The sequence below is a fragment of the Callithrix jacchus genome, chromosome 19 (assembly GCF_049354715.1).
Source record: "Callithrix jacchus isolate 240 chromosome 19, calJac240_pri, whole genome shotgun sequence".
Classification (NCBI taxonomy): domain Eukaryota; kingdom Metazoa; phylum Chordata; class Mammalia; order Primates; family Cebidae; genus Callithrix; species Callithrix jacchus.
The window spans coordinates 18,201,195-18,222,223 of record NC_133520.1 but is presented as its reverse complement, the minus strand read 5'-3'; the positions used below and the strand labels follow the sequence as shown (position 1 = coordinate 18,222,223).

The 21,029-nt window shown below is 39.5% G+C and overlaps 1 protein-coding gene and 1 pseudogene across 2 annotated transcripts in view; both read right to left on the bottom strand.

The window, feature by feature from the left end:
• KCNH1 (potassium voltage-gated channel subfamily H member 1) overlaps positions 1 to 21,029 on the bottom strand; it is a 440,309-nt gene that overhangs the window by 166,058 nt on the left and 253,222 nt on the right. The window lies entirely within an intron of this gene.
• Positions 15,093 to 15,980, bottom strand: LOC144580363 (importin-7 pseudogene; annotated as a pseudogene).

Below are 21,029 nucleotides of genomic sequence, written 5' to 3'. Positions count from 1 at the left end.
TATCCCAAGCCTTCTATAATCTCTTATTTTAAATGGGAAAACTGTCCCCTGGTAGGTTTTTTCCCCTGTATATATCAAGGATCTGTCTTCTAAGAACCAAAAAACTCTAATAAATTATGACCCTAATGAATTGTTATGACTACTGGACTAAGCAATTAGGGGTAGAGGACCAGGGACAGAGGCTTGGTGTCCTCTTTCAATCCCATGCACACTCTGGAGGGGATTAAGAAATATATATGTGATGACACAGTGTGAGAGAATCCTGAATACTTCTGATAAGCAGGTTTTCAAGGGGATATAACATGAGCTCCTTCTTCAACAAAATTTCTCCAAATGAATACCCATTGAGTGCTCTAATTCCACTTACTGTAGGCTCTGGTGATAAACACTGACCCAGCATGCACCTACTCAGTAAATCTGACATATCTGCAAATTTGGCTTTGTCCCCACAAGCTCTGGAATTTCCATTTGCTCTGTTAGCCAAAAATAGCACCAGGGTACAAGAGCATGTTGTTCTTGTACCATGATCGTGGAAGCTCACCTACAATCACATAAGGTCTCAGCTATTTTAATAAGACACAAAATTATTCCTTTGAAATAAGAACACTCTGTGGAATAGAATAATAAAACCCAAAATATAAAAAGTGTTACTTTAAAAATCAAACTCTTTATTTAGACACACGAAGAGGGTTTTTCTAGGTTGGCAGATAAACAGGGAACACAGATGGTGAGAGACTGAGCTAACAAATGGACTAGATAAAAAAAATAACCATTATATGCCAGTCAAAGGTACAATGATTTAATAAACCTAGGATGTTAGGGGAATTTAAACTCAACATCTACTGAGCGGCTACTAAGTGTGGGGCACAGGGTTAGATCCTTTAATCATGGAAAAGCATTTATTACTCACATCCCTGTGTGGTGTTACTATTTTTAGATTTCAGGTGATGAAACAGCTGAGTTTTAAGGAAAACAGGCTGAACATCCCCTCAATGATGATGAGGCTGGTAACCTTAAGAGACTGCAAGAACTCTACGGAGCCTTTGTTTCCCATTTAGGAGATAGATGCCCCACCACCCACATTTCCTCATTCGTCACATATGTTAACAAGCCAATAAGCCAGTTACGGAGAAAGGAGTTTTTCCTCTAAAATGTCCTCAATGAAAGAAATAAGGAATGTGCCTGCAAATCGTGATCCATTACAAGATCTGCAGAAGAGGTAGAGAAAGCTCTCTTAGTAGAAGCAAGAAAAATGAATGATATTGCATTGGATCAACTAGTGCATAGCTCTGCTGCTTAGGTTGAGTTAATGTGCTTCTAAGAAATACAGGAGTGGCATTTCTAGACCACTGGACCATTCTGATAAACCATTAATGATACTAACAGTGATTGGTGCTCTATATGCTGGGCAATGACCCAGAGAATAGGTCCCCTGGAACATCCTATTATATAATTTATTAAGAAAACAACCACTAATATGCTTAGCTTTGCAGAAGGTGGAAGAAGCAGGCTGTTTGACAAATGTTTACACTCTCCCATTCTGGCTGAATGCTGATATTTCTATTCTGTAACTCTACTCTGGTATTGGTTATCACTAGGGTTTGGGGTAGGAATTCTTTTCTCTTTGAAATCCAATCTCCCACCACCTGAAATACTAGGGATCAACTGCCCTTAAGTGGACATTGGGATAGGGACGTCAAGGCTAATTAAAAATAACCAAGTGGCACACAGTATTTACCAGAGGGCACAGGATCATGTCCATTTAATGCATGTTTGTGTAGAAAGGATCACAGCATTAATATTCACATTTACCATCAGAGGTTGAGGGTACCTGTTCGTTATTTGTAATCACATTTTGTTTTAGAAATACAGTTAGCAGTGTCATCTAGTTCATCTCCTCTTAGAGCACTGACAAGGAAGATGACTTGTCTTTATCTCTACCTCACATACCACTCTGCTTCAGAAACAGTCAGCTGCCTCGTCCAGGTGAATAGCAATTGACTCTGAACAAGAAACAAGAAGGATTTGGGAGTTGGTATGGCTTACTGTCAATATATCAACTAATCATTTTTTTCCAAAAGATGCTGATTTACTGATGAGACCACAAAGAAGAACTTCTGTCATGATCCATGTTTATCAGTGCCCTTCAGCAACATCTGGTACCCTCAGGGATTGCCAACAAGTCAATTCCTTCTTTGGTTTAAGCTGGATTTTTGTTTAAAAAAAAACCAACCCACTGGGGTAAGGGAAAAAACACCTTGGTGATAAATAAGATACTGTATGTGAAAGTTTCTAATGTTGTGCCTGGCATGAAACTGGCATTCAAATAGGTTTCTTCCTTTCTTCCATCTCTCTTCTTTCATGAATATTGTTGTTTTCTTTATTTTAATAATACAATGAGATAGATGGGAATGGCAAGACCTGCAAAGCATTTGTATGGGCTAGCATCTGTTGTACCTAGAGAACAAGTTTAGAAATCACTGGAGTTACCATTATGGATTTTCCAAACTCTGTCTCTACCTGTTTGATTCAATTCGACAAATATTTATCAAGTATACATTATATGCCAGAACTGTGCTGGGGATATACAAATAAAAAACAAGGATTCTGCGCCATGTGCTCACAAAACCACAAGGAAGCGGCTTCCAGATGCATAGCTGGAGGGATGCAGGGAAGAAAAATAAATGAATGCCTGCTCTCCAGGACAAGAGTTTAATTAATATAATTGAAGCATAATGGGACTAACTGTGGCACGTAGATATTGCCAATTAACCAACAAACACCCAATTTCCCCACAAATTTAAAAATTACAGCCTTTTTAATTATTGAAGGAGGACAAAGGCAGTGTCAACAAGAAAAGCAACTTCTTCCATATTGTTTGCAGAGAGGTCAAAAGACATCCCTGCCCCTCAAAATCTTCATATAAGTACTATTTAAAAGCAAAGTACAACCAGTCGTGCTTGCTCACTGTAGTCCCAGCACTTTGGGAGGCGGAGGCAGGCAGATCACTTGAGGCCAGGAGCTCAAGACCAGCCTGGCCAACATGGTGAAACCCCGTCTCTACTTCTCTACTAAAAATACAAAAATCAGCCAGGCATGGTGGTGGGTGGCTGTAATCCCAGCTACTCGGGATACTGAGGCAGGAGAATTGCTTGAACCCAGGAGGCAGAGTTTGTAGTGAGCCAAGATCGTACCACTGCACTCCAGCCTGAGCGATAGAGCAAGACTCTGTCTCTAAATAAATAAATGCAAGGTGACAAAAGTATCATTTATGTGCAGAGGACCACTTAATCCAAAAGCTAAAACAACCTGTTGTTTGTGTCATGGTTAAAGAATGAACAAGGGCAACAGCAAAGAAGCACAAAAATACCTCCATTAATTAGGGTCCCGTTATGCCCACTGTAAATCCTAATCACTGGTTAAGAGTGAAGTTTCACTAAGGTCATTAGTGCCTATCAACAAATTATAATATACTTAAATATCATCTTCTAATACTTCCCACAGGGACCTAAATTAAGTCAAGTTTCCATGCAATAATTTTTGTAACACATAAACTCATCACCCATTTTCTGTGTCTTTTTAAAGAAATTTTTTAGCAGCTCCCTGGTCACCAAAATTACCATGAGCAAAACTAGAGAGAACGTAACCATTCCCCTAGCTCTAAGTGTGCAGACCAGAGATGAAGAGTGGAAGACATAAAGGGTGGGACAGATTCTGGAAGCGAACTGTCATTTAAGATGCAAAACAGTGAAAACTGCTGAGAAATCTCAACCTCAAGTGCACTGAAAGTTGACCATGTCCACCCATGTAGTGAAGAATTTGTGAAACAGGACTCTCAAGGAGAATTATAGGTTCTTGGAAGTAAAAGGCTACATTTTATGAATCTTAATATCTTCTAGATAGTTTTACAGATAGTAATACCATATAGACATTCAATAAATGTTGGCTGAATTATGTCACTCAACATACCATATCTCTTTCCTGTCAGTTTACAATTAGAAAATGATTTGACATCGAGAAGTGGGCGCGTGAACCATACAAATCTGCCAATGCTCACATTTCTCTTACTGACTGGTTATCCATATGGCTACCTTCCCTGACCCTCGTCTTCATACATTCAATTCAATTTAATTTGCATTTGAGTTCTGTCAAGACTCAGTAGTTGGCCGGGCGCAGTGGCTCATGCCTGAAATCCCAGAACTTTGGGAGGCTGAGGTGGGCAGATTACCTGAGGTCAGGATTTTGAGACCAGCGTGACCAACATGGAGAAACCCTGTCTCTACTAACACAAAAAATTAGCCAGGCGTGGTGGTACGTTTGTAATCCCAGCTACTTGGGAGGCTGAGGCAGGAGAATCGCTTGAACTCGGGAGGTGGAGGTTTCAGTGAGCTGAAAGCGTGTCATTGCACTCCAGCCTGTGCAATGAGAGCAAAATTCCATCTCAAAAATAAATAAATTAATTAAAAAGACTCAATAGTCCATGTTAACAACCAGTGTTCTAGATTATTAGTGCCAAAGTGGTCTCTAGCATCTCACCCACATGCAGTCCTTCATACCACTGACATTGCTGGCCTTGTATTATAAGCCCTATAGCTAAATATAGCTAAAGTTGTTTTTATCAGTGATGGAAGTTAATTTGTACTGAGCCATCAGTACCGTCTTCTCTGTCCCATCTTGTGAACAACAGCATACATCTGTGAGCTAGTTGGCCAAGCCACAGTCCTGGTCATGTGACATTTTTCTTATGAAAAGCCTCCCAAAGTGCTGGGATTACAGGCATGAACCACTGTGCCCGGCCTATGAGACACAAATTAGATTCTTATGAGGCCCAAGCATGAAATTTTGGCTTCATAATAACATACTATACTCTTAACAACTGTGCCACCACATCAATTGTTTTTCTACTTCATGATTCTTTTCAAATAAACAACTGATCCCTTAACTGCATGTGTAGCAGAGCACATCACTAGGAGTTACAGAGGTTACAAAGATAAAGAGTTAAGTGTCTTAGACCTTAAAAAGCTTAGAGTATAGCAGAGAAAGAAATATACACAACTAGTTACACTTCAAAGCAAGTGAAATAACTTTAAGAGAAAAATAAAACATTAAGTAGTACACTAAAATGTAATGCAAGATTACTTCTAGATAGAAGGATATCAATTGTTTCTTTTTTTTTGAGACAGAGTCTTGCTCTGTCACCAGGCTGGAGTGCAGTGGGGCTATGTTGGCTCACTGCTACCTCCACTTCCCAGGTCCAAGTGATTCTACTGCCTCAGCCTCCTGAATAGCTGGGACTATAGGCGTGCATCACCACGCCCAGCTAATTTTTTGTGTTTTTAGTAGAGAAGATATTTCACCACGTTGGCCAGGATAGTCTCAGTCTCCTGACCTTGTGATCCACCTGCCTCAGCCTCCCAAAGTGCTGGGATTACAGGCGTGAGCCACTGTGCCCGGCCTCAACTGCTTCTTTAAAGATGTGAGCACTGGAACCTAGCCTTACAAATATACATATGTATGTGTGTGTATTATGTGCGCATATTAAAATATACATATACTTGTAGAGAATCCTGTAAACATTCTACTACATGGATAAAATTCAGGCAGAATTAAAAAGAACAGATTGCCCTCTAAAAGCTCAACATCTCTATTTAGATGAAGAATTTCTATAAGAATTCATTTAGATCAACATTGCCTCCATGGAGGATTTGAATTAGAATAGAGTTTGTCAAACCATAATTTTAAGCCATGAGCCTTTTAATCAAGCAACATTTTAAATAGAAGCTCAATATGACAGAGTGAGACTGTCTCAAAAAAAAATAAAAAATTATTTTTAAGAAACCATTTCAATCTGTGTCAAATGCAGAACCCAGAAATTAACTGCTGAATCCAAAGGAGGCTTTGGAGATGGACAGGCCTATCACTTCCCCCACAGTTCTGCTAGCTTGGTCTTGGCAAATCAGGGACTCCAGAGGGACTTTGGGGCATCAGCTCAGACCTCACACAGCAATCTCTAGCAAGCTGAGAGACAGAACAATGCCACTCTAACATCGTGATTCACAATGAGTGAAGGCCACAATAAAGCTTTTCATCAGAGGAAAGGGAAAATGGGCTTTGCTTATCAGCATCCTGGGGGAGATCAAAAGCCTACTTTCTAGCACTTGTTCTCTTCTACCTCTTCGGGCCTACTGGCCTCCAACAGCCATGGTCAGTATCCCTCATTTCATGCACACAAAGGTCATTTCAGACCCAGCAAGACAGCAGGCTGCTCTCTGCATTCTCATGCTGCCAAATCAACCTTCTCGCTCCCCTAAAGGGGCTGTTCAATATCTGTCTTCATGGCCCACGTATCCTCAGAAGACAAAGCCATGTTTTGTCTGCTCTGGGACACAGAAAAAGGAGGCAATCCAGTCTTCTCTCAGAGTTGACTAAATCAGGCTAAATGACTTCTCTGGTCACAGCACTGCCAGCCTTTGGGCAGCTATGACTCCTGAGTCCAAGGAGCTCCCAGTTAATAGAGAACATGCTGTTGTCTCCCTCAAAATGTTCTCGGCCTGTTGTGTCCGATCACCTTGTTCTTTAACTTTCTCATTTCTTGGGCTAAGACATAACTATTATAGCCAAAAGAACCTACTTCTATCATCTCAACTGTGTGGCAGCAAAGCTATGTTCTTAAAATAAAAGTCACACAGCACTGTAAAGTGAAGAACATTGGATTTGAGAGTCAGGAACTAAATTAGCATCATACCTCTGCCATTCACTAGGGGGGTAACTTTGAGAAGTCACATTACCTCTCTGACCTTTAGTTTCATCAACTGGAGATAATGTCTATTCAAAAATTAATATATAGTCATGTATCACTTAACAACAAGATGCAGTCTGAGAAACACATTTTTAGGGGATTCCATCTTTGTGTGAGCATCATAAAGTATACTTACACAAATCTAGATGGGACAGCCTACTATATCGCCAGGCTGTATGGTATAACCTATTGCTCCTAGGCTACAAACCTGTATGCCGTGTTACTGTACTAAATGCTGTAAGCTGTTATAATACAATGGTAAGTATTTGGGTGTCTCAAAGGATTATAAATCGTTCTATTATAAAGATACATGCACATGTATGTTCACTGTGGTGCTGTTTACAATAGCAAAGACGAGGAACCAACCCAAATGCCCATCAATGATAGAATGGACAAAGAAAATGTGGTACATATACACCAAGTAATACTATGCAGCCGTAAAAAATGGTGAGTTCATGTCCTTTGTAGAGACATGGATGAATCTGAAAACCATCATTCTCAGCAAACTGACACAAGAACAAAAAACCAAACACCATATGTTTTCACTTATAGTGGGGTGATGGACAATGAGAACACATGGGCACAGGGAGGATAATATCTCACACGGGGGTAGATTAGGAGGTGGGGGGCCAGGGGAGGGGAGGGACAGCAGGGGGTGGGGGGGTTGCGGAGGAATAACACTGGGAGAAATGCCTGATGCAGGCGACAGGGGTGATGGAGCCAGCAAACCACCATGGCATATGTGTACCCATGCAGCAGTCCTGCAGGATGAGCACATGTACCCCAGAGCTTAAAGTACAATAAAAAAGAAAAGTATTTGGGTATCTACAAACACCTAAACATAGAAAAGGTACAGTAAAAATATGGTATTCTAACATTTGGGGACCACCATCCTTTACATGGTTTGTTGCTGAGTGAAATGTTACGTGGCACATGACTGTATTTCCTGAGTCCATGCCTACTACATGCCAGGAATCATGCTAAATGCGAAGGACATTCTGGTGAACAAATCAGACTTGGCCTTTGCCTCCACACAGTATAAAGACTAGTGGAAAAGCAAGAGAGTAAATCAGGAAACAAATATATATTTAAAAATTAGAAGTGTTTGTAAGGATTAAAAACTGCTTAGAAAGAAAGCAAGATGGAGAAGGAGGCTTTTCCCCGCTCTGGGGGTAGACTGTAAGGGGAGTATGTGTGAGACAGGAGGAAAAGCCATCAGAGAAAACAGTGGAGAAGGGGATTCCAGGCTGAAGGAACAGCATAGGCAAAGGCCCAGAGGGAAGGAAGGGCTTGGCATGTTCAATAGCTCAGCAAAGCTCAAGTGTTTGGAGTTGGGAGCTTGGGAAGCAAGGGGAGGTGGTGTGAGAGAAGGCTGGAGAGGGAGCAGCCAAGCCAAGTAACTAACTCCTGCAAAGCCGCAGCACTGTGCCTAGCACACAGTAGGCCCTCAATCAACATGGGCTGCACATGAAGGTTTCCTTTGACCAGGAGAGTAAATTTTAATTTATAACCTAAATGACTTCTAGGAACTCTTCTATTTTAATGATTCTAGACCACAAATTGCTGAGGAAATAAATTTTAAAGAGCCCCTTGTCCTTTGTGAACCACAAAATAAAATGCTGTGGAAGGAGAATTTCACCCTTAGAGTGCCTACCTCACCATACGGTGGCATAACCCTTTGGGTATCCATAGGGGTATCCCCTTTGTCTTTGGCATAACCAAAGACAAAGATGCACTATTTAAGTGGTATTTGGGCAAACATGCTTGGCTCAAGGGAAACAATACATGCTTCTAAAGTACAAACATTCTGTAGGTTACAGGTTAAAATCATTTCGTGGCTCCCTTTCTTTCATGAACAAACACTAGCTTTACTCATTAAGAAAAGATGTTAGAATTTCTTAGATATCCCATTAAAAAGACCCACACAGCCAAAGGCAATGTAGAAATTCTAGGCAGAACTCTGCCATCTGTTTATACTCAGAAGACAGGTTTCATATCACATCTAATCTGATTCCCTCTTTTGGGGCTCCTGTCTTGTATTCTTTCCCTAGTTCCAACATTCCCATCATGTGCTAGCTTTTCCAGGGGAAATCAAGCATGAATGTAAGGCCACTGAATAGCCATACTGAAAACTAAAATGTTCACTTTTCCAAGATAATGTTTCACAGCTATAGTAAAAAAGTGCAAGGGATTTGGAATGAGATAGAGATGGATTCAACCCCAGCTCTGCCACTTACTAGCCATGTAAACTTTTGTTCCTTTATGAGTCTCAGTTTCCTTTTCTGTCAAACAGAGATAACACCTACCTGGCAGGGCCTCTGTAGCTTAAAAGATATCACATCTAGGCCAGGCACAGTGGCTCACGCCTGTAATCCCAGCACTTTGGGAGACTGGGACGGGTGGATTACGAGGTTCAGGAGTTTGAGACCAGCCTGGTCAACATGGTAAAACCGTGTCTCTACTAAAGATAAAAAAATTAGCCAGGCTTGGTGGTGGGCGGGCTGAGGCAGGAGAATTGTTTGAACCCAGGAGGTGGAGGTTGCAGGGAGCTGAGATTGCACCACTGCACCCTGCCTGGGTGACAGGGCGAGACTCTGTCTAAAACAAAAAAAAAAAAAAAAAAAGAGAGAGAGATTATAGCTAAAGCCACCCCATCCCAGGGTATGGAGCACAGTAGGCATAAAATAATAGAAAGCCAGATTTGGAAGGTGGCCCAAGTTTGAGATGCAGCAAAGTCCTTGCAGCCAAGACTGCTCCCCAGAGGCTTGGCCACTGAGGCAGATGATAAACAGAGAGAGCTGGGGCTTGTCATGAGAGGCCAACCCTGCTGAGACTCAACAATGCCAGAAACTTTCCAATGGACCTCAAATGCTCCAGGGAACTCTGTCCTATAGGAGGCCCCAGGGCTCCTGGTGAGCAATTGTATTCCTCCCAGGGACAAGGGCACTCCACACAGCCCAGGCTCAGCCTGACTGGGTGCAACTAACTAGAGAAGCATTTACCTTGAAGAGCTTCGAAAGCCGCAACTGCCCCTAGCTCAGGGTCACAGAAACACAATCTTTGAAGATTTATCAGGTCTTGCCATGACTTGGTTTGGATCTTTCTTGCCAAATGGATCCATTATTAGTCCTGTCTTTCTGATCAATACCTTTGTCTAAATTCTGCCTACAGATCTAAACCATACTGGTTAAAGTCAGCCCAGTTCTTTTCTGCCTCTTGTGAATCCTTTGTTGAGCTTTTTCATTTCTTCTTCTAGGAGACTGATGACTCCAAATCAGGTGACATTTTAATACCTCTAGCAGTAAAAGCATTTATCTAAGCTAGAAAATGAGACCAAAGTCTTATCTCTTGGTATAATGTGTTTGATTACCTTGATGAGTTTTATCACACAGATGAAATTAAAAAAGGGTCAAAAATCATGTTATTCCAGAAACATTCTTCCCCTAATATAATGCTATGTTATGTAGAAAAAATTCAGCAAATGATCAATTCAGAGGAAAGGAGCCTTTGTATTTGGAATCTACTCATTAACTTAAAATCCACAAACCTTGTTTTACACAATAATGCATTCCTCCTCCCCATTTCAATATATTATCAAGTCATAATGAGAAAGTTTATATCTCATTTCACAGAGCAACAAAAATAGAAGGGTATCCACTCAATGTATAAATGAGGAAACTGGGAGCCAGAGAACAAATTGCTTCAGATTAATTCAGCTAGTCCAAGAGAAAGGATGAATGATCAAAGCCTAATTCCAGTATGGCCAAAAATAACAATACAGAAAAGGAAAAATACCTGGAAAATCTATAACCAGAGGCACAGCCTCCCAAAACCTGAATCTACAGAGCCAATCTTTACCCATGGCAGCTTTGGGAGCATTTTTGAAGAGCAGAATATTAAGAAATGTGGCAGGTATTACGTCTGGAAGGTCTAGACACCAGGCTGGCAAGTGGTAGCTATCCACCAGTTACAACCAATGATAACCAGGTGCATCATCCACCTGGGGCTGGCCCATGAAAGGTGTGGGCATTGTGGCCATGTTACAGGGACCACCAGGAGAGCAGGGAGAAGTCTTGACTTTAGGTATCTATCTATTTTTGGGATGTGGCCTTGACCATATTCTCCTTCTACAGGCTAAGAACTAAACATAAAACAGAGCAGGTAAGAGTATCAAAAATATAGATTTAGCCAGAGAATGCAAATGCTCCGCTAGCACCATGGAGAGCTCATATATGTAGAGAGAGAAAACCAGACAATTGACCTTAGCCCTGGCTTGAGCATCATGACAGACCCTGGGCTGGGAAGCAATAATTCAGACAACAGATGTTTAGCTGATGATAAATATCTGGGGCTCACTTCTTACTCTACGCTTTGCAATTTCTTTTTATTCATTTTAACACGATATCACCTACATAGAAATGTTTAGTGATGAAGGACGGTAATGTATGAGTGTGAGAAAGTTCTGGAAGTCTCCTTCCAAGACCATCAGCTAAAGTTTTCTCCACTTCAGAACAAGTCCACATCCCAGGCCAGAGACATCGCCAGCTACAGGCAAAAACACTCACTGACAGCCAGAAGAAGAAACCACAGTCAGAGAAGGGAATACTGCAGAAGGGGGATTAAGACACTCACTCTCTCACACAATTTTTTAAACAAAGAATTTAAAGGACAAGATACATGAACCCAGCCTTTCTTAAATCCCTCACTATTGACTGTAAGCTTCTAAGCAAAGTTGATTTCCCCTGTTCCCAAATAATATTCCACCTGCTTCGGTGGCTAATAGCTCCATCAAAGGTGTGGGCATTGTGGCCATGGCTACAAAAACCACCTGGGGAGGAAGGTGAAGTCCAGGCTGCAGATGTCTGTCAATTTTTAGGATGTGGCCTTGACCATATTCTCCTTCTTTAGGCTGGGAACTAAACATAAAACATAGGGCAGGTAGATATCAAGAATATAGACTGAGCCAGAGAGCAGAAAGCTGCTCCACTAGCACCATGGAGAGCGATGCCTAGTCACAGTAGACTCATGCTATTTGGGGTCTGCTGCCCTTTCCACTTACTTGCTGTCTTTCTACAGCAGTGTCACGACTCAGCTGGGAGTGCTGGTGATGGCGTCACACATGGTCAAGAGGGCTAGACACTGCTATTAATATAACCCACTTTTCCCCTTAGTACTTTCTCCCTGCAGTGATTTCATCCCAACTGCAAGTACTTGAGCTGTGCCTGAGTGGCTCATTTATTTGCAAAGAATAATTTCACAAGCATTAAAAAAGTAGGCAATTAGCTTACTCTTAATCTTATTATGCCACCTGGCTGGCAGGTGATCTCCTGCACCAGGCGGTGATGCAGGCATTCTGGAGTCATCTATGCCTCTTGCAGTACATGTTACTTTGCCTCCATCACCAAGACCCCTTCAAATGTTCCTCCCTAGAAAATCTCAAGTTCTCAACTGAGCTTGTTATAGAAGAAGACTCCCAAACCCTTTGGGCAGCTGCCATTTAAAAACTGTTTTCCATATTTAGCTAGAGTCCACAGTTTTCACTGAACTCATTCATAACATAAGTATCAATAACATAAGAGTTTGCTGGGAAGGATGTTTCCTTTAGAGAAGTTTGCTGTGAAGGATGTTTCACATAGCACTCCCAAACCAGAGCCTGCCTGGAATAATCCCCACTCACATAATGTTAAGAGAACCAGAAACACCCCCTGGAAAAACCTTAAACATCAGTTCTCTTTGCTCTTCGAATGAGCATTAAGGGTAGATTTTTGCTGCTCCTCCCTAGCCCTCACCCCAAAACTATTTCTCCCACTGACTGCTAGGGCAGCTTACCCAAAGAATAAGGTGATCAGAAAGTTGAACAAGATGAAACATTTGAGCTCAAGAACACAAACGGAGCAAGGACATTTGCCCAGCCTCTTCTTCCTCATTCTCCAGCTCTATCTCTGCCATGTGCACAAATAACCCATTTGGGCACATTGTTTACCCTAGAATTCTAACCTCTCTGTTCAAGCCTTTACAGTGACCACCAGACAGTGCCCCCTCATCCCTACCCCCACATTAGAAATTCCCATCAAGATAAACTAACCTTGGTAATGGTTCTCACCCAGAAAAGCACATTGGAATCACCGGTAGAGGAGGTATGGGGTGGGGGTGTGTGTGTGTGTGTGTACAAAAAATACTCATGCCTGGTGTTTATTCTGGAGGTGTTCATTTAGCAAGCCTATAATGGAGGTCCCGAATCTTAACTTTTTAATAGCATCATGGATAAGGTGGATGCACTCTCTGTTGACATGTTCTAGCTTAGAACCTTCCTGGAGGCTTATGAGAAATACAAAGCCATGAGCCTACCCCAGCCTGCTGTGTTAGAATCTGCATCTTAACAAGACCCTCAGGTGATCTGTATGCACATTAAAATCTGAGAAGCGCTGGCTTAGAGCACATACAGGTTAATAGGTTACTGTTCACACCAGCAACTACACATTTTGTACTTTTATAATGAAGACTTTACCCTTGCTAAAGAAATTTCAAATATCTGGGAGCTTGATCCTACAAAAGCAGAGAAAAAATATGGGAGCCTGAGGCTTTACAGGCACTCTAAAAACCACATCATGACTCACGGGGATAGATGCCTATTTTGTTTATGTGTAAGGCTAGACCTTTGAATTTTCTTTTCTTTTTGAAACAGGTCTCATTCTGTTTCCCAGGCAACAATAGAAGTGTTAGCATGGGGGTGTGGATGAGGGGGACTGTCTGGTGGTCACTGTAAAGGCTTGAACAGAAAGAAGTCAGAATTCTAGGGTGAAAATGCACCCAAATGGATGACTTGTCCACATGGCTGAGACAAAGTACAGTGGTGCGAAATTTTTTTCTTAATTATGCATTTTAAAATCAATGTGTACCTTGGTTTTTAGTTATAAATTTTCTCATCTGTTTTAGACAACAGCTTGTAATACTTTTAAATCCAATAAGATGTTGCTTTCAATTTGAAATATTTTCTGTATACATGTATATAAAAAATAACACAATGTATGACTCATCTGACAGATGTTTAAGATCAATATAGGCTTATTTTTCAACATGCAGTTAGGAAGAGAGAGAAGCAAGCCAACCTCTACACTGTATTTTTGCTGGCTTGTTTTTGCAGTGGTTTCAATAGTGATTTCTGGAGGGAACTATGTGACGTATCTAATTAAGATCAGATACCACAATCAACAAGAGGGGTAGAAGAGATGGGGCAGGGGGAGTGGGTAAGTGTTAAATATCAGTTTTTTAAGTGTGCATTTTGTTCTAGGTACCGGATTTTTGTTCTAGGTGCATTTCTAGGTACAGGATTAAAAACAGGCCAATGAGAAAAAAAATTGTTATAATTAGGAAAAAACTGCAATCAAATCAAGACATAATAGCCAAATTAGGTTCTTTTAATAGACTGCATATCTAAATGTCTAGCCATACTCTTAGATCAACTCTTTAAGAGTAGAACTTTATGTCTGATTTTCATGCTCTAGATACCACCTTTATCATTTTTTACAGTATGTTCTGGTATTCAGAAACCCGCTTATACACTGACAGCTTTAAGAAAAACAGGACACAAAAAGAGTTGTCATTTTCAGCAGCAATGACATACCACTAACCCCATCTTACAAACCTAATTCAAGTCCCTATCAGAGGTGAGTGAACCAAAAAGTCTCCAGGTACAAAATTTCTAGTTCATTTTAAAACTAATAACTTGAAATTACCCTTGCCCCCAATCCCATTACATCTTTTTATAAACAGCAAACATTGTGCTATTTGATGCATAGGCTAGTAGGCTTGTTTCAATATGAAAGTGCTAATTCATTTACAGATTTTTATAATTGATTATGCAGTGCTACAATAAATGTCCAATAGTCTACATAGGAACAACGATGAATGAAAATGATGAAGATTGAATAAGGATATCAGATTATCTTATGTACATATAAAGAATAGATACCCAGTGGTAAGGAAGAGACAGAAATTGGACAAATACTCATAGGTGTAAAACTTACATCTACCTTTGAGCTTTATACTGTAAATGAGACATTTTAAATAGTCCTGTAGCCCATGCCTATTTTTTTCCTCAGAAAAAGAAAAGCTGCCTTCATGTCACTCCCTCGTTTCAGATTTCCACAGTGTCACTTTGAAGCTTCAGAGTTAGGATCTTACTTTCTTTGAAAAATAAAGAAAATACACCCGCTACGGTATCCCCATACCCCCATCCCCAAAATCCCGCTGGTTCCTTTTCCATTGCCAGGTTGCATGATCAGGTCCCATCTCCTGGGATTGCTGGGGTTTTTGTTCATCTATTGATCATTAGCTTAGAATAGATAACGTAGTTCTGGAACCGCTACTAGAAGGAACACAAGCTCTTCACTACAATCACTCACAGCAGGAAAGAAAGAGGTAACTCAATTCATCCCTGGTGCTGGGACTCCAAAATTGAAAGAACTTGGCACAACTGGAGCACTGAATTCATATCCCCCATGCTTCTCAATCATTTTGGATCCATGGGCTGCTCCTCCTTGATCAGCCAGAGTTGCTTTGTCCTGTCACTGTTTTCTTTGTTCTGAATTCATTAAGACCATGAGTCAGAGGCTGATACCACATAGGATTACAATTTTGAATAGTTTGAAAGATAGCTTTAAATATCTGATGCTCATCAACAGGGTTATCTTCATCATCAATGATTGTGGAATAGCCTTCCATAGCAGTCTCTTCAGCATCTTCTTCCCAATCTTCATCATCTCTATCTTCGCCTGCCTGCTTAGCTAAAATCTCCAAATATTCTTGCCCATCTTCATGAATATCATCTTCATCACTCCCACACTTCCTTGGTTTCAACATCTTCAGCTTCATCATCATCATCACTGTCATTCTCATGTTCTGCATGGCAGGCATATGCTCTTTTTAATCCATTAAATAAAAGGATAAACGCTGGCAAAATCTGTCCAGGAACCTGCTTTAAACCTTGGGGTATCTGGTCCATCGCAACAAGAGCACAGAATCCAAGAACACACATCTTTCTTCTATCATGAAGCCCCAAGAAACAGTCAACATCATTAAGCCACTGGGTAATAAAATGATTTAAAACTGGTTCAACGTTATTAGGGAAGCGAAGATTTTCTAAGGCATTGAGTAGTAGGTGTGGTTTATACTACAAAGCTGCAATTGCAACTTGCACACACATAGTCAAAGTTCACTTGTCTTAACCTCTCTTGTCAGTCTTTCTAAGGCTGCTTCCACAAACAAGGGAATGCACTGGTCAGCGCCACAGCCTTTGCACCACAGAATGACCTCCAACAATTTCAGTGCATGACACTCTGCCTCTTCTCCTGCAACTCCTGTAAGAATCTTTTTTAGCACATACTGTATATCATTTCAAGATACTTGGTATCAGAGAGTATGAAGGAGGGGACTCATATTTGTAAAGTAATCAAAGCCATCCTGCAGAAAGACTTCAAATACAAGGGGTAGTAGCTGCCACATCGGTGGAGACACTTGTTGACATATCAAGCTATGTGCTAAACAGAAGATCTCCTCATAGAATTCTAAGACACGCTGTTGTAAAACAGTACCAATGACCTGTAAGCAGATTCCCTCAAGCTGTTGGGTTATGTCTTTATGATCTTCAACTACACTAAGAAGTGTGTCAATTGTATTCAGAATTCCCATAGCAGTAATTCAGATGAATTAAATCCTACAGCATGTACTATTTGGGATCTGGATTTTTTTAACTGAGGATAATATATTTGAGATTCAACCATGTGTCATGGGTATCTCTAATACACTGCTTTTTTATTGCTGAGAGTATTCCCTTATATAAATAGACTAAAATTTGTTTTGCATTCATCTGCTTAAGGACATTTGATTTTTTCCCTTATTTTAGTTACTATGAACACTGATATACAAGTTTCTTTTACATGGACATATGTTTTCATTGCTCTTTGGTAAATGAATAGAAGTGGAAACACCAGGTCTTATGATAAGCATATGCTTAACTTTATAAGAAACTGCCAAACAGATTTCCAAAAGTTAATACTATTATACATACCTACAAACAATAATATATAAGTCTCTTTACTTTATTCATCATAGTTGGTATCTCACTGTAGTTTTCCTGCCTTTCCTTGATGAGGGGGCATCTTTTCATGTGCCTTTGGCCATCGTGTGTGTGTGTGTGTGTGTGCGTGTGTGTGTGTGTGTAGTGATGTGTCTGTCCAAATCTTTTGCCTATTTAAAAAATTTACTTTTAATTGAGTGGCATAAGTCTTTTTTAATATATTCTGGATTCAAACCCTTATCAGACTAGTCTATGGCTACAAATTTCATTTTCTAAATGGTGTCTTTCTTAATAATGCCTTTGATAAAGCCAGTGTATTATTTTTTCTTTTATGTTTCAAATATTTTGTCCTAAGAAATCTTTGCCTACTCCAATGTTAAAAAAAAACTTCTAGTTTTATAGTTTTAATATTTATGTTTAAGTATACTATCTATTTTGAGTTAATTTTTGAGTCTAGTTTAAAGCAAAGGTTGAAGTTCATTTTTTGTATATGAGTATCTAATTTTGTAGAACCATTTATTGAAAGACTATTTCCCCACTAAATATCCTCTTAACAACATTTCATCACTACCAGAGTCCTCATTTCCCTTTTATAGTCATACCTACTTCCTTCCAACTTTCCTTTCATCCTCTCCTTATTAACTCCTACCAATCATTAATCTGTTTTCCATTTCTACAATTTCATCATTTCATGAATCTTGAATAAATGGAATCATAAAGTATATAACCTTTTGGAATTTGCTGTTTATTCTTTGCATGTATCCACGCATGATGCTCCTCCTTCATTTATATAGATCTAAGTTTCATTGATAGTATTTGCCTTTCATCTGAAGAACTTGCATTTTAGGTCTGCTGGTGAATAATTCTGTCAGCTTTTGTTTGACTTGTTTTTATTTCATATTTACTTTTTGAATGGTATTTTTATTTGATATAGAATTTGAGGTTGACAGTTTGCTGTTTTGTTACAGATCTTTAAAGATGTAATTTCATTTTTTTCTGGTTTAAAATTTTCTGACAAAACATATGTGAGTAGTGTTATCTTTGTTCCTCTGTATGTTTTTTGTCAGCTCTTAAAATTTTCTCTATCAATTTTGTTCAGTAATTTAATCATTAACTCCTTTGGTGTGATTTTATTTTGTGTTTATACTTCTTGGGGTTGTTGAGCTGCTCGAATCTGTGAGTTTATAATTTTCATAAAATATGAAAAGTTTTTAGCTGCCATTTCTTTGATATTTTTTCTGCCCTTCTTCCTTTCTAGGACTCCAATTACATACATATTTACAACAGCTGTTTTAAAGACCTTGTTTGTTAATTCTATTTTCTCTGTCATTTTAGGTCTACTTCTGTTAACTGATTTTTCTCCTAGTTATAGGTCATGATTTTTTGTTTTTTGTTTGTTTTTGCTTTTAGGTATGCCTGGTAATTTTGGATTGGATGTTAGACATTGTGCCTTCATATTGTTAAATGTCCTCTTTAATGGATGTTGAACTGTATTCTGACTGGCAGTAAACTTATTTACATATTAGGGTGATCCTTTTTTAAGCTTTATTAAAACTTTTAAATAGACTTTAGGGCTTATTTAGCCCTATAACTAAGCTGTGACTTATTTTGGAATGCCCTCAATATTAATCAAGGACCCTAAACCCTGGCTGGTAATAACTCAAAGTTCTACCAGCCCTGTATTGCCTCTAGAAATATTCAGCTTACAGATACCTGGTAATTCTTTGCCTGGCTTATGCAGTTTCGGCCTACATATCACAGTCAGCCATAGTTGCAAGAGGCACTGTATAAAGATCTTCAGCATTTTCTCTACTGAACACATTCCAGCCACTCAGCTGCTTCAAATTCAAACTTTTGTCTTCTCAACTCAGTGATATCATGCTCTTCTTGAGTCTGTATTATGGTCCAGAAAGTATCTCCTGGCAGAAAGCTGGTATTATCATAGGGCTTATTTCATTTGTTTCCCTTCTCTGAGGAGTCATAGAACTGTACTTTCTAATCACCAAAAGGAGTTTTTTCATAGATTTTTGACTGGTTTTCTAGTTGTTTACAGTAAGAGGGTAAGTCTAACTCCAGTCACTCTCTCATGTCTGGAAGTAGAAGTCATTGATATTATCTATGTTAATACAGTGAAAAAAAATCTAATGTCCCTCTTTCCATCCTCACCCCTATGCCTCCACTCCAATGCTCTCTCTTTGTTGTGCAGTATCCAACGCTTGATTTAGGTCTAATGAATATATCTGAACAAAGAACACTTTGGGTTTTCCAGCTCAAGAATTGAAATGAAAAAAGCACAGGGTACTCTCCTAGGTGAGATTCTCTGACTCTTTTTTCCCCTTCTGCGATCAGTGTCACCCAGGTGCCCTCACTCATCTATTTTAAATATACTCACATCTCTGCTAACAGATTTAGCCTCTGTTAATCAGGTAGCTTTTCATTAATGTTCTTATCCTGGTCCCAGCATCTTACTAGTCATGCTTCATTAGTAGACACATTAAGTCTGAAACCTTAGTTCCTCTTAGTTTCTCGGTATCTGTAGTCAAGTTGAAGATTCCTGACAGAGGGAGATGAGAACTGGTTCATTACAGAGTGACTCTTTCTAATATCTCCTTAGTTCTCAATGATACTTATATATTCTTCCCACTGTAGTTGCCTTTTTCTCTCTCTATTCAGCACCAGTACAATTCATAGGAAGGAGATCATTCGGCTTAAGGGTATATCATCTTCACTTCAACCCATCCTTCTTTAAGATGAACAATGCTGCCATTAGAGTCTGACACGAACTCTGACACTTAATAACTGGACAGCTCCAGACAATTTACTTACTCTCTTTGAGTTTGTTTCCATACTTGTAGATTAGGGAAAATATATTCTGCATATCTCATGTAATTTTTAAAGATTAAGCAAGATAATCCATGTTAAGTACTTTATATAGTGCCTGTATCATGATAAATGCTTAATAAATGTTAGCTATGATGACAATGATGATGATTAAAACTAGTCTTTCCATACATTCCGCATACCATCCCTCTGACTGACCTGAGGTTATAATTATTCCCTAATTACTAGCAAAGAAGCTTCAATCTCCCTTCACTTCTGCTTTTAAACATTCTGAGTTTTTTCCTATTTTACAAAAGGGTGTGTTCTTTTCTTCCCTTTTCCAGCTCGTCATAAACACAGTATATTAGTCCATTCTTTAATTGCTATGAAGAAATACCTGAGACGGGGTAATTTATAAGAAAAGAGGTTTAATTAGCTCATGGTCCTGCAGACTGTACAGGAAGCATGATGCCGACAGCTGCTCAACTTCTAGGGAGGCCTTAGGAATCTTACGATCATGACAGAAGGTGAAGGGGAAGCAAAGTATCTTACATGGCAGAGTAGGAGCAAGAGCGTGAGTGAGGAGGTGCTACATACTTATAAATGACCAGATTTCATGGAAATCCACTTCCTCACTATCATGAGGACAGCACTGAGCAGATGATGCTACACCATACATAAGAACTCTGCCCCCATGATCCAGTCCTCCCACCAGGCCCCATAGGATTTGGGTGGTGACACAGATCCAAATCATATCACATGGTTTTTCATTTCTATAACACTTCAACCCAATTTATTCTTAATTCCCTTTAATCAAGCTTGTATTCTCAACACTTTAATTTTCTGTAAAAGTTCCCAATCACCTCTAAGCCATGTTAAATATTATTTTCAAAGTCCTACTAGTCCTTTCAAGTCCTACTTGGCTTTCTGTAGCTTTTGACAGAATTGCCCATTTTCTTATTTTTAGCTACCATGACCATTGAACTGTAATTTTTCATTTCCTACTGGTGGTAGATTAAATTACTGGTGTTACTTCTTGCTTTCCCTAAACAATATTATCCATTCCCTTGCAGTGGACTTATATGTAAAAGAATCCTCTGCTTCTTGACTTTCAACTTGACCATATGACTATGAAGAATGAGATATTAGAAGATGTATCATGAACAAAGATTTGAAATGTGTTCAAATAGTTGGGAGTTTCTCTCTTTTAAAAAAAATAATTTTTATTTATTTATTTTTTGGAGAGACAACATCTCACTCTGTTGTCCAGACTAGTGTTCAATAGGAAAATTATAGCTCCCTGCAGGCTTCAACTTCTGGGCTCAAGTGATT